Below are 12,330 nucleotides of genomic sequence, written 5' to 3'. Positions count from 1 at the left end.
TGAGGTCGTATTATGATTATGATGTGCTCGCAAACGTTAGTAAGCAAGCGCACACAAAATCGACGAGAAACTTTTGAATCGTCTACATCTGCCGGAACGAAACCGAATTTCGAAGAGTTCGGGTTTCCGGTTATCGGGAGGGTCGCAAGAATATAAAATCTCTAGGACACACAACCCGCCGTAATCTTACAAAACGTCAACGAACGGTAATGTCCGATGTTGCAAAGTAGACTGGCTCACATGTTGAGTGAATTATTTAAGAGCACGCATATACGCGAAACTCCATCATTCGCCGGCAAGCCGTTTAAAGCAAGCGGCAGTCTGGTAATGTTATATGACTCTCAGCCAGAGGTGGTCCGGAAACAGTATTCGAGGACCGCAATGTGCGTTCGAAATGTCAATGTTCACGTATCCTGCAATTCACATGTCGACGCGCAATTAGCTGCGTTCTTCATCGAACCACGAGCCAAGTGATCCTCCGTTCAGGGTGATTATATATATATATATATTTATACATGTTTCGATCGTGATTCCCCCAAAATCGTTTAAGATAACTCGGGCGATTCTGAAACTAGTATGTTTATTATGGTTACAATTAGTACACCGTAAAGCTTTCGCTTTTCGGTCCGAGATACAAGATCTCGTTTCAAAATTGAAATGTGAATATTTCACTGTGTGTGAGATTGAAAAATCTGCTTTCGCTGATCTTTCATTTTCTTAAAACAACGCAATGAAGCGAATGTTCAAATTCGCGCAATTTGAGTAAAATGTGCAGAGTATATAGAATACTAACGCAAGCGTTTACTACAATCGATTTTGAAACACTAGACGTTCGTCTAGCGCCCAAAGAATTGATTGAGCTATGCGTTTAAAGTATAATATTAAAAAAAAACGCCGTTTTCACAACGAACTTCGTCATTCGCTCAGGCATCTGGCGATACCGAGCAGATATACATGGCAGTGCTCTCACACAATGCATAAGAGCGCTAAGCGGTTGTAAACCGCGTCACGCTGCTTTTGCACACTGCGCAATATTTTGCGACTAACCCCGGTCAAACGTTAATGAAACGAATGATCATTGCCAGAAGCTTTTGCCCACAGTATATCATACTATGGGAGCGCACAACATTTAGTCTGCAACAGTATATTGCGACATATAGCACACGTTTCATTCACTTAATATTAAATGTACGTTAATGATCCTTCCGCAGGTTCACCTACGGAAACCTAGTTACGACTTTTACTTCCTCCAAATAATCAAGTTTGGTTATCTTCCCAGCAACATCGGCAATGTCGAAACGCTGCCGCGCACCGGTCCGAAGACCTCACTAAATAATTCAATCGGTAGTAGCGACGGGCAGTGTGTACAAAGGGCAGGGATATAATCAACGCAAGCTTATGACTCGCGCTTACTAGGAATTCCTCGTTCATGGGGAAGAATGGCAAGCCCCAATCCCTAGCACGAAGAGGCTTCAACGGATTACCCGGACCTTTCGGCCAAGGAAAACCTGCTGATCTCTTCAGTGTAGCGCGCGTGCGGCCCAGAACATCTAAAGGCAACACAGACCTGTTATTGCTCAATTTCGTGCGACTAAATGCCGCCTGTCCTTTCGTGTGACTAAAGCCGAAGCGGAAGGTCTTTGCGATACCAGAAAGTATGTCTATTTAGCAGGCTAGAGTCTCATTCGTTATCAGAATTAACCAAACAAATCACTCCACCAACTAAGAACGGCCATGCACCACCACCCACCGAATCAAGAAAAAGCTCTCAATCTGTCAATCCTTCCGGTGTCTGGACCTGGTGAGGTTTCCCGTGTTGAGTCAAATTAAGCCGTAGGCTCCACTCCTTGTAGTGCCTTTCCGTCAATTCCTTTAAGTTTCAGCTTTGCAACCATACTTCCCCCGGAACCCAAAAGCTTTGGTTTCCCGGAAGCTGCCCGCCGAGTCATCGGAGGAACTTCGGCGGATCGCTAGCTGGCATCGTTTATGGTTAGAACTAGGGCGGTATCTGATTGCCTTCGAACCTCTAACTTTCGTTCTTGATGAAAACACATTTGGCAAATGCTTTCGCTTCTCTCCGTCTTGCGACGATCCAAGAATTTCACCTCTAACGTCGCAATACTAATGCCCCCAGTTGTCCCTATTGATCATTACCTCGGACTTCCGAAAACCAGCAAAATAAAACCGAGGTCCTATTCCATTATTCCATGCACACAATATTCAGGCGAATGAGTCTGCTTTAAGCACTCTAATTTGTTCAAAGTAAACGTACCGGCCCACCTCGACACTCGGTGAATAGCACCTTGGTAGGATTTTGAGTTGAGCCGCCTTTTTACGGGCTAAACCCACCGGTAGGACGTCCCACAGACATGCCAGTTGAACACCGCGAGCGGTGAACCGACAGTGTGGGACACAGATTCAACTACGAGCTTTTTAACCGCAACAACTTTAATATACGCTATTAGAGCTGGAATTATCGCGGCTGCTGGCTCCAGACTGGCTCTCTAATAGATCCTCGTTAAAGGATTTAAAGTGTACTCATTCCGATTACGGGGCCTCGGATGAGTCCCGTATCGTTATTTTGCGTCACTACCTTCCCGTGCCGTTTCTCAGGCTCCCTCTCCGAAATCGAACCCTGATTCCCCGTTCTACCCGTAACAACCATGGTAGTCGCAGAAACTACCATCGACAGTTGATAAGGCACACATTTGAAAGATGCGTCGCCGGTACTAGACCTTGCGATCAGCACAAAGTTATTCAGAGTCACCAAGTCAAACGGTGAGCAAGGCAAGCCCGCCACCGATTGGTTTTGATCTAATAAAAGCATTCCTTCCATCTCTGGTCGGAACTCTATTTGCATGTATTAGCTCTAGAATTGCCACAGTTATCCAAGTAATGTGGGTACGATCTAAGGAACCATAACTGATGTAATGAGCCATTCGCGGTTTCACCTTAATCTGGCTTGCACTGAGACATGCATGGCTTAATCTTTGAGACAAGCATATACTACTGGCAGGATCAACCAGGGTGCTATATATATAATAGCATAGTGCGTAAATGTCCCTCGGCGTCACCCGAGAGACCACACTTTGTATAGAAAAGTTCGATAAATATTTCTAAACAACGAATTTTCTTACATATATATATCTGAGTCGTACGATATTCCCTGAACATAACGAACAGTTTACATCGCGACTTGATATTATATATATTCTGCGCTTACACAGAGGCTAGACCTTTAAGAACCGTCGAAACGGCGGTCCGTACATGAAATTTGCGGTCCGCAGACCCAGTTAATTTCAAACAGTCTCGTTACCCTTCGTTAGATTGAAAACGTCGGGGCGAATTCATTATAAGAATTCATCGTTATAACTAACTTTTATTCTCGCTCGGAGAGTATTGAGTTGATTGCATTTGTATATTTTATTTTCCGCATAAGAGTCTTTGCGTCAACGACACATGCCCGCGGATATGCTGTACAGTATGGTTGAACACTTATAAATAAGGTCCAGAACCCGGCCGTAAACCGACATCCGAATATATACGGCGTATATTATTCTAGACACGGTCTACGACAGTTTGATCTGCAGCGACGGGTCGCCTCAGGCACGTTGTTGTCCAAAAACAAACGTCCTCGCTTCAAAATTGAAATATGAATATTTCACTGTGTGTGAGATTGCTGAAAATCTGCTTTCGCTGATCTTTCATTTTCTTAAAACAACGCAATGAAGCGAATGTTCAAATTCGCACAATTTGAGTAAAATGTGCAGAGTATATAGAATACTAACGCAAGCGTTTACTACAATCAATTTTGAAACACTAAACGTTTGTCTAGCGCCCAAAGAATTGATTGAGCTATGCGTTTAGAGTATAATATTCAAAAAGAACGCCGTTTTCACAACGAACTTCGTCATTTGCTTAGGCATCTGACAATACCGAGCAGATATACATGACAGTGCTCTCACACAATGCATAAGAGCGCAAAGCGGTTGTAAATCGCGTCACGCTGCTTTTGCACACTGCGCAATGTTTTGCGACTAGCTCCGGTCAAACGTTAATGAAACGAATGATCATTGCCAGAGGCTTTTGCCCACAGTATATTATACTATAGGAGCGCACTTGATTACAGCGATAATTTGTCGAGTAATCACAACATTCAGTTTGCAACTCGCTCCGATCGAACGTTCATAAAACGAATGATCCTCGCTGCGAGAAGCTTTGCTAGTTCTGCTACACTTCACATATATTTGACCGTAGTCAATTTGTAAAATCCTATATTATTAAAATATATAGATTTCATATTTGCGGTCCGCAGACCCAAATAATTTCAACTCGCACCGATCGATCAGCATCTACAATAACTAGCAATATTACTCCAGGTGAGACATATACTCCAGATGTTCGTTCTGATTTTAAAAGCAGTTCGGATAGTTCACAAAATACTTCTCATATAAAACGTGAACCATATAGTCGAAGATATAAGGCTCCAAGCTATGCCTTAATGTGCGACAGATATGCAATTTCTGATAGAGTTGGTTCTGGCGTGGTGACAGCAATACTGCATGACCTGGGCGTAATGGATGATTGGGGAAATCCTGTCATTATGGATAAAAATAAAAGCGTTCGTGAGAGGCAGAAAAATAGGCAAGCTCTACACAAACGATATGATTCTTCTGAATTAATAGCATTTTTATTCGACGGCCGAAAAAATGATTCTATTACCATGGAAAAAATCGATAAGAAGTTCCACTCACGAATGATTAAAGAAGCGCATTTAGTTATTTTAAAGGAACCGAATTGCCAATTGTTGGGTTACACAAAATTGGAAAATGAAGATTCGGAAAGTAAAGTAATCAAATTGAACGAGTTTTTTGCCGATAAAGGAATAGCTCTCGATTCTTTTATAGGCATATGTTGCGATGGTGAACCAGCAAATACAGGCGTAAAAAATGGGATTTTACGTCGATTTGAAATTCAGTTAAACAGGCCACTGCATTGGTTTGTGTGTCTTCTTTACTTTAACGAACTTCCACTTCGCCATTTATTTAACTATTTGGAAAAATCATTGACCACTGGACCACGAACAAAAACTGGAATATTAAGCAAACAAATTGAAACATGCGAAAATATACCGGTGAGTTATAACATATTTACTATTTTTTAATACCCTATGTTCAAATTCAATATAATTTATTTTTTCTTGTATACTTCCAGCCGGTAAAAGACTTTGAAACAATCCCACTTGAAAATTTGGCTGATATAAGTCCTGCTGAATCGACAACTGACTCAAGTTATTTAATAAAAATAGCTAAAGCAGTTGCTTCTAGAGAAGTATCGACAGACTTAGCTAACATGAAACCAGGGCCAATAGCACATTCCCGTTGGCTTATGAAGGCTAGTAGGTTACTTCGGTTATATGTAACTACTAATAAGCCATCCAAAAATTTGAAAATTCTGGCAAACTACGTAATGAAAGTATATATTTCAATGTACTTTAACATTGAATATTACAACTCTGTGATGTATGGTAGTATATTATATTATAAATTTATTAGCTGGACGCAATATTTAGACTCGAATTTAAGACAATTTGTGAACAATGTTGCTAAAGAAAACGCATACTATGCTCACTCGGAAAATATTTTATTAGCAATGTTGTTTGATAACAAAAAGGAAATACGAGATTCAGCTATAAGAAAAATCTTATATTACCGTAATAATGTGGAAGACCTGACGCAATTGAGAGATTACAAAACACCCGAAATAAATTTCGAATGCACAGACTATACAAATATGATAGATATGGATGATTATTCAAATATATCCGAACCAGCCTTTACGCTAAATATTCCTCATGAACATCTAGTACAATATCTACAAAGCAATGAGTGTCCATGGAGTGACTTTAAAATTCCGGTCTACATTCAGGGAATTGAGAGACTTGTTCAATTACTGGCTAATGTATCAAAACGCGTATTAGAGCAAAATCGCAAAGGTGTTATGACAGCGACACTACTATCTCGTGAAAAGCATCCTCGACTGGAAAGCAAGCAAGATTTCAGATATTAATTAATTTAAATTGTAAGCCGAAAAATGTTTTTAACCTGTTTTGATGCAAGATTCTAGGTTAGGCTTACTCGCTAATGTCCCCTAAAAGTTTACTTGATGTAGTGTGAGGTACCCGTAAGTTACTGAATTCAAAAAGCCGGAAGATGTTTTTAACCTGTTTCGATGCAAGATTCTAGGTTAGGCTTACTCGCTAATGTCCCTTAAAAGTTTATTTGATGTAGTCTGAGGTACCCGTAAGTTACAGATTTCAAAAAGCCGGAAAATGTTTTCAACCTGTTTCGATGCAAGATTCTAGGTTAGGCTTACTCGCTAATGTCCCCTAAAAGTTTACTTGATGTAGTCTGAGGTACCCGTAAGATACTGATTTCAAAAAGCCGGAAAATGTTTTTAACCTGTTTCGATGCAAGATTCTAGGTTAGGCTTACTTGCTAATGTCCCCTAAAACTTCACTTGATGTAGTCTGAGGTACCCGTAAGTTACTGAATACAAAAAGCCGGAAAATGTTTTTAACCTGTTTCGATGCAAGATTCTAGGTTAGGCTTACTCGCTAATGTCCCCTAAAAGTTTACTTGATGTAGTGTGAGGTACCCGTAATTTACTGATTTCAAAAAGCCGGAAAATGTTTTTAACCTGTTTCGATGCAAGATTCTAGGTTGGGCTTACTCGCTAATGTCTCCTAAATTTTACTTGATGTAGTTTGAAATTATATATAAATACTGAATATTTTGTTAAAAAAGAAATAAATATACTGAATATTTTATTATAAAAGAATCGAAATATTTATAGGTTGTAAGTTACTAATTATTTAGTGTATAATACAAAAATTAAATAAAAATAGCAACTTGCACGTATTTTGCACATTGACAACTTACACGTATTCTGCAAATTGACAACTTCCACGCATTCTGCAAATTGACAACTTGCACGCATTCTGCAAATTGACAACTTGCACGTATTTTACACATTGACAACTTGCACGCATTTTGCATTATAGATAACTTATACGTACTTTGCTTATTAGCAACTTGTACGCATTTCCAAGAAATTTAGCAAAAAACATTCTCCTTATTTAGAATTTAATGAATTATATCATATATATATAAATAAAAAATATGAAAAGTTTCTCTTAAAAACTTATATTTCGTAAACTTACAAAATATTTATAATTATTCTCTTGTCATTATGGTTATTGAAAGAAATAATGAATATTTCTAGTATTGGAATTTGTCGATAAGTTTTGATTTACGTGCTGACTCACGCACGTAATACAAAACGAATATACCGTACAAAATAGATAGGTAGATACCGAAGAAGTGTCACATGTACAGCATGTACAAGTTTTCGACTGTCAAGGCTACTGATTGTGGCATGCTGCAATGCGACATAAGGCTTAAGGCTTATGCTCTAATAGCGTGGGGTAACGTCAAGCCAACATGACGAATCCCCAAGCCAAGGGCTGAGTCTCAACGGATCGCAGCGTGGTAACTGCTCTGCCGAGTACAACACCCCGCCAGTTACCTAAGTCGTTTACAAACGATTCCGAGTCTCTACATCGAACTAGTGACCCATGATCGACCGCTATAGGCAAGACAGATATAACGGACGGATATCGGCACTGTCCAGCGCCTCATTCGGCTAAAAATGGCTCGTGCGATAAACGGCGTGTGCCGAATACCTAATAAATCACATTGTATTGAGCCTTTCGACTCACGAGACTCCTAGAGATATCGTTGCTTACTTTGTCTAGAAAGGATACGGCCTTAGAGGCGTTCAGGCATAATCCCACGGATGGTAACTTTGCACCACCGGCCGCTTGACCGAGTGCGTGAACCAAATGTCCGAACCTGCGGTTTCTCTTGTACTAAGCAGGATTACTATCGCAACGACGATTCATCAGTAGGGTAAAACCAACCTGTCTCACGACGGTCTAAACCCAGCTTACGTTCCCTATTTGTGGGTGAACAATCCAACGCTTGGCGAATTCTGCTTCGCAATGATAGGAAGAGCCGACATCGAAAGATCAAAAAGCAACGTCGCTATGAACGCTTGGCTGCCACAAGCCAGTTATCCCTGTGGTAACTTTTCTGACACCTCTTGCTAAAAACTCTTCAAGCCAAAAGGATCGATAGGCTATGCTCTCGCAGTCCCTGTGCACACTGAACAACGGGATCAAGCCAGCATTTGCCCTTTTACACTACGCGAGGTTTCTGTCCTCGCTGAGCTGGCCTTAGAACACTTGAGTTATTATTTGACAGATGTACCGCCCCAGTCAAACTCCCCGCCTAGCAGTTTCCTCGAATCGGATCACGCTAGAGTATTGTTGGCGATCGGCGCAATGCCTCACACCACTCTTATGCGCTTGGCTCTAGAAAACCGTGACAGTCGGAACGCAAGTTTTCGACGCACGCTTTCCGCCCAATCGAGTAAGTAAAGAAACGATGAAAGTAGTGGTATTTCACCGACGATATTACTATCTCTCACTTATGCTACACCTTTCATGTCTCCTTACAATGCCAGACTAGAGTCAAGCTCAACAGGGTCTTCTTTTCCCGCTAATTTTTCCAAGCCCGTTCCCTTGGCAGTGGTTTCGCTAGAAAGTAGATAAGAACAGTGGGAATCTCGTTAATCCATTCATGCGCGTCACTAGTTAGATGACGATGCATTTGGCTATAAAACTGTCCCAAAGTGGGACACTTCCTGGTATGATATTGACCAGTCGCGATTAGGACGCTTGATTTCCTCGTGACAAGAGCACCGTGTCAAGACATCGGCACCCTAATTGCCACGATTCAATCAAGCGTCTATAGTGACGCAAGATCAACAAGATTTGCATCGCACTATCACCTTCCATCAAAATCACCACCGGATGTGGCAAGGAAAAACCACCAGTACTGGAGTTCAGTAACAGCAAAGCGGATCGCTACTGATCCAATTCAGCACTGATGTAGAGGATTCCTCGCAGGTTATTTCCGCAACCTACTTCTTTAGGGAACAGCAGAAGTTAGTCAGTGTCCGATCGCACGGCATACTCTAGAGTTGGAAGATGACATGCCATCGGAAACCGTCCACGGGGCAACGCGTGGAGGTATCTGCTGCCTTTGACAAACAGATGTTGTTGTTTGTCACATGCCTCACAAAAGCCAGAAGGGCTATAACACATAACATAAAAGTGGACAACACAGACAACACAATGGGCCTCCCGTGATTGCTTCCTCTGCATTTAGTATAAGAATAAATTTTAAGAAACCCGTAGCTCCGATACATACGGGTACGCTTTGGAAGTTCACGCCCGGCAGTTAAAATTAAATATCGCTTTAGGAAAAATCATATTCATTGTTGCTTGCATGGTGGCTATTGGTATCTTGTACTAGCCGTCTAAAAACCTATTGCTCATTTCTATTGATGTTCTTAATGCAACCAGTGCTGATGTTGAGCCAGTGTGTTTGGGGTGTTTGGAAAGAAGGAATAAGTTTGATAGGGTTTTGGGCGGTAGGGAACCTCGGGATCCCACAACTATCGGGAGAACCCGACAGTGTGTTGCTTCGGTGATATTGAGTACCACTGGGTAGAGGCACTCATATTTAAGGATTTTTTCCATATTCGCTTTTCCGAGAGAATTTCCCTGCTCAAGTCTGACTGTAACGTCGACGATATATGATTCTTCAGCATCCCATAAAATGAGGTCGGGCTTTGACCTTTTTCCATCGACTGTAAATGATGATTCGATCATGTAACGCCCAGCAGGATGTTTATCGATGAATTCATTTCGACATAAAGACACGATTTCGTTGTGTCTATAAATTTTCTGCGGCTTTACGAAGGTACACTGGCCTAGTACATGTCCAAGGGTCTCATTGGCAGAATGGCATCGTCGGCATGTTATATCGCTCATTGGGGTTGCGCGAGCAAGTGCTGCTCGACAACCAAAAGTGTTGCTGCGGAGTCGAAGAGCATCAATATAGCGAGAATTACCTTTGAGAAGGTGGGGCTTCCAGAGCCAGGAGTTTCCAATAGTGTCCTTTCGGAACATTGTAGCTCCCATGCCCTGGGACGCGCAACTCGCCCACCTTCGGAACTCGTCCCCGACAGCTCTTCGCTTCGCGATCTCAATGGCCTTTATGTTTAGCGGGCCTCTAATACTTGCGCGATGTGCCATTTCAGCAACTCTATTGCTTACATTGCTCTGCTCCCATATTGCCTCTAATACTGGGTCTCCAAGATCTCGACATCTAGCCATTGATTTTAGGAAAGAGTAAAAAGCAACTCTTTCCAAACGAGGTAGGCCGAGTCCTCTATTTTCTGGGGAGGTATGCGGGAAGGCAGAGCTAGTAGAATGAGGGAGGTGGAAAATTTCCCTTGTAAAGTTGCGAAGTGCCTTGTCTAACCCTTATAGCCGGTACAAATAATGCGTGATGATAAATCGCTTAAGCAGTTCCAGTTTCTGAGTGGGCTTAAGTCTCAGTTTCTTGATGTTAGGGAGACAACCATGGAGGTCGCCCACTACTTTCTTGTGTTCAAACCCTTTCCAGGGTGAGAATCTCAGTCCAAGGTAGTCAACGTGCCCATCCGGACCACATTGAGGAAGCATTTTACCGCTTATCTCAACTTTAGGGTCCAGAAGTATCTATGACTTTCCTCAAACCGATATCTGAAAACTGCTGCATTTTTCAACCGCTACATGCATACCAAGATCACTTAAAAATTAGGAGGTCATGTTCAGCTTTTTCTGAAGATCCTGCGGTGTTCTACCGAAAACCACAAGACAGAGACGCTCTGGGAACCAATATTGATTCCTTCTCCCGTGCTTTCAAGTTGTTCGAGAAGGGGGTCCAAGACACAGTTAAACAACAGCGGGGAAAGCGGGTCACCCTGCATAAACCCTTGTTTTATGTTAACTGCAATCTTATCATTCCCCGATTTGATCTCGGTGTAGATGTTTTTGTGCATGGACATTACCAGTTTTCTTGTGTGATTGGGTAATCCTAGTCTTGTCAAAGCGTCTTTGATTGCATGTGAGATCATGTCAAACGCTTTAGATATATCCAATACGGCACATGACGCTCTTTCACGTGTCTTGGCAAACTTTATAATTTTGCTGATGCGAAAATGTTATTGAAACAGCCATTTTTAAGGGTGAAGCCCTTTTGGCGTTTGTTGATGGTAATGCAATTCCGGAATCCTTTTTCAATGATTCCGGAAAAGAGTTTTGCCAAGAGCGATCCAATCGTAATTGGGCGCCAGTTCTCCGCCTTGGAGCAATCTTTGCCTCTCTTGGGTATAAGAGTTGTTGACCAGACTCTCCAGGACTTTGGGAAGTACCCGGACCAGACAATTAAATTAAAGAGACGGGCCAACACGGCTTCCGTCCCCTTGAGCCTGGTGAGATCTGCTTTTCTTACACCACTTGGTCCCACAGCTTTCTTAGCGTTAATGCGCATAACTCGCTCCCGAATATTGTTGGGAGTTATAATTGGGATGCTATCAAGCACAGACACTTCTGGTCTAGGATCGTTGAAGGAGAAACTACATTTCTACTCGGTTTCCCAAAGACCGTCATACAGTGACTTGATATCCCCTGTTGGTGGGCAAATGTTGTTGTCCACCGCACTGCAACCAGAGACTATAGACTCGACTAGTTTGTTAGGGCAGTTATTATACAGGTCCTGATGCCGTGCGTAGTTGAACTTACGCCGATTTTTGCGCTGGCCATTCTGGCGTCGCCGACCGTGTGCTTTACTGCCCTTTTTTCCCGTTGTTGATTGGGGTCTTTTGGTAAGGGCCGGGGTAAGAACGCACTCAACGAGGTTATCAATGTGCCTAACCACATCACTAGGTCTACAGCCAGCTTCTAGTATCTTTCTAAGATCCTCGAGCTGGGCAGACGCCTCGTTAAGCTTCTCGTCTATTTCTATGTCCCGCCAATCTTTCCAATCTTTCAAGAGTTGTTGTGCCCAAGGTTTAATACGAATTTATATATAGTTATATTATTTTTTTTAATTATTTGTTTAAATTTTCTAATTTTACAATAAATGTTCACACCTGTTTTCCTCGATTTTCTCTTAAACGGTAAAAGATACAAAAAAACTTTGTTCGTACGAAAGATGCAGATTAAAATTACGAATAAAATGATATATAAATGGTTAAGTGTGTTCATATAATTTTCTCTAGATTTTCCAATTTTCCCGAATTTTCACGACGGCAACTCGCCTGTAGGCCACACCGTGCAAAATTCGAAGTTGTGATATATGGAAAAAGAACTAA

The 12,330-nt window shown here is 41.8% G+C and overlaps 1 non-coding gene across 1 annotated transcript; it reads right to left on the bottom strand.

The window, feature by feature from the left end:
- Window positions 1-335: 335 nt before the first annotated feature.
- LOC113378906 lies at window positions 336-490 on the bottom strand. Its single transcript, XR_003367253.1, has one exon. It is a non-coding gene; the product is annotated as a 5.8S ribosomal RNA (ribosomal RNA).
- Window positions 491-12,330: the final 11,840 nt, after the last annotated feature.

Source organism: Ctenocephalides felis, unplaced genomic scaffold, assembly GCF_003426905.1.
Source record: "Ctenocephalides felis isolate EL2017-DRISC unplaced genomic scaffold, ASM342690v1 CF-g0.4_SCAFFOLD_01886, whole genome shotgun sequence".
Classification (NCBI taxonomy): domain Eukaryota; kingdom Metazoa; phylum Arthropoda; class Insecta; order Siphonaptera; family Pulicidae; genus Ctenocephalides; species Ctenocephalides felis.
This window is presented reverse-complemented; position numbering and strand designations above follow the sequence as displayed.